At 45.8% G+C, this 2617-nt stretch overlaps 1 non-coding gene across 1 annotated transcript; it reads left to right on the top strand.

Annotated features, from left to right (window-relative positions):
• Positions 1 to 406: 406 nt before the first annotated feature.
• On the top strand, positions 407 to 478 carry TRNAQ-CUG (transfer RNA glutamine (anticodon CUG)). Its single transcript has one exon. It is a non-coding gene; the product is annotated as a tRNA-Gln (tRNA).
• Positions 479 to 2617: the final 2139 nt, after the last annotated feature.

Here is a 2617-nt window from a genome sequence, read left to right as displayed (position 1 = left end):
GTCCTGGGTGTTCATTGGAAGGACTGATGTTGAAGCTGAAACTTCAATACTTTGCCCACCTGATGCGAAGAGCTGACTCATTGGAAAAGACGCTGATGCTGGGAAAGATTGAGGGCAGGAGAAGGGGACGACAAAGGATGAGATGGTTGGATGGCATCACCGACTCAGTGGGTTTGGGTGAAATCTGGGAGTTGGTGATGGACAGGGAGGCCTGGTGTGCTGCGGTTCATGGGGTCACAAAGAGTCACACACGACTGAGTGACTGAACTATATTGGAGCTGAATAACACTAGGGATTTTTATCAGTAGATCCTTATCCGTGATTTTTTTTTTTTTGCTTTCACTGTGTTCACCAAGCAAATCTCCATCAACAATACATTTATTGCATACAGTAACCCTCTAGGGCTTCCCTGGTGGCTCAGAGGTTAAAGCATCCGCCTCTGATGCGGAAGACCCGGGTTCGATCCCTGGGTCGGGAAGATCCCCTGGAGAAGGAAACGGTAACCCACTCCAGTACTCTTGCCTGGAGAATCCCATGGACGGAGAAGCCTGGTAGGCTACAGTCCACAGGGTCACAAAGAGTCGGACACGACTGAGCGACTTCACTTTCTTTCTTTCTTCTTTGATCCTTCACCAGGGGGCATCTGGTGCCATTGCCTTTCTGGGGTACCTTAGCTCCAAATCCCAGAGTGGGTCCAGGGAAGAGCTTGTGAAGGTTTGAAAGTCTGTGCCCCACCCAAGTGAAATCTATCCAGACAGAAGAGCAGGTTTCCCACCCATTGAGTCAGGAAGATGGTCAGAGACTCTGGTTGGCAAGGTTCAACCGTGTGACTCCCTCTAGACTGCAGCTTTGGCAGTGTTCCCGAAAGGCTCAGCGAAGCACATGGAATCCCGCCATATTTTAGTCTGAATTTGTGCAAATCACTTTGAGGCCCCCAAATGCAGCCTCGCAGGATGCATTTGTCTTTTCATCCAGATGCAGCTGGGGATGGTTGTCTGTGTGTTTCACCTCCTTCCTAGGCTGTCTGCAGACTGGCATGGAAGAAGGACAGCAAAATGATAATCTTCACCTGAGGGATGTTCTTTTCCTGAAAATTAGAGCAACGTAGACACTACGTGTTCCTATTAGTCTTATTGAGCACTCTGCTGGGAATGGTGGACAGCCTCCTGGGTGAACATTAACTGATTTCCTCTTCCTAAAGGAATGTAGTGGGCTATTTTTGTAAAACACATGCAGCCTTCAGTAGGTGAGTTATTTATTTTCAAAGAAAATTATGACATGGAAATATAACCTATAGCAGGGCTTTATTGTTCATTTCTGGGAACACTCTGCATATGTCTCTAGACTCTTCATTTTCCACGCAAAGAATAGTCAAGAAATCTCTACATCAAACTGCTCATGTAACCTGGAAATGCTGGTATTGGTGGTGCAGATCCAGATTCAAGCCTGCAATTTCTTTACACTCGAGTGCTACTTTCTTCCCAATTAGACTTTACAATCTTAGTTTGCCTGAACACCAGGCTCATGTCTGCCATGTTGAATGTCTGTTTCTTTATGCAACTGTGACTTATCACCAATGTCAGCTAAGACTCTCCTTTCACAGTTGTATAAATGACCACATTCCCATCTATTTTTGTAAGTGCTTTGGCATTCAGACGGCATATATGTTTTATTGAATTTTCCCATATTATGGCTTTTCCACCAGGGAGTTAAGAGGCTAATTCAGAGTCATGTGATTACAGGAAGATGTGTGAGGAAGGCAAGAGGGATATGATTCTATAAGGTCTGCTGGGCCCAGACCAGGAATCCATATGTTTCCATTTTCCTAATAGGCAGAGAAAATAAAAAACAAAGAGGCCTAGAGACCTGCACCTGCATAAGCAGCCCAGCAGAAGTAATCTATAAACACATGAAAAGCAGCTCTCAAACAATTCCATCTGCATTTTATTGAAAGAAACCTTTGGAAAGGAGAGAGGGAAGGTACAATTTACAAGAACTGTATAAATCCTGCCACAGTGCCAACTGCTAAAAGCATTGGAGTCTGGAAAGGAGGGAGAGATCCATTCATTCATTGCCCCTAGAAAATAGGCATTCAGACCAGCCACACACCTCATGCGTCCCGAGGGATTTACACCTCTGACTGATCATGCGAATCACCTTGGATTGATTGCTTCTATATAGAATGTTCCTTTATAGCGTGTATGCGTTCTCATTGCAGAGTTCGGCTCCATTCCATTCTGCAGGAGCCTCTTTGGGACACTTTGCATGAGAGATGTGGGAGAAGGGAATATTTTGTTTGTTGGTTTCTCTAGTACATTTCAAGACTGATTGACTCTTAAGCCGGGTGCAGAGGGAAAGTCCGTCATCCCCACCTCAAGTGAATTCCAAATCAGTGGCCTCCTCCCTGTTTCTTTAGAGGACCCTGCATTTTCCTCTTTCCAGTATTGCTGCATGCATACTAAGTCATTTCAGTCGTGTCCAACTCTTTGAGACCCTATGGACTATAGCCCACCAGGCTCCTCTGTCCATGGGATTCTCCAAACAAGAATACTGGAGTGGGATGCCTCCAGGGGATCTTCCTGACCCAGGGATCGAACCCCTGTCTCCTGTGGTTCCT

This window comes from Budorcas taxicolor, chromosome 2, assembly GCF_023091745.1.
Source record: "Budorcas taxicolor isolate Tak-1 chromosome 2, Takin1.1, whole genome shotgun sequence".
NCBI lineage: Eukaryota > Metazoa > Chordata > Mammalia > Artiodactyla > Bovidae > Budorcas > Budorcas taxicolor.
The sequence above is the reverse complement of the archived record's forward strand: the minus strand, read 5'-3'. Positions and strand labels throughout refer to the sequence as shown.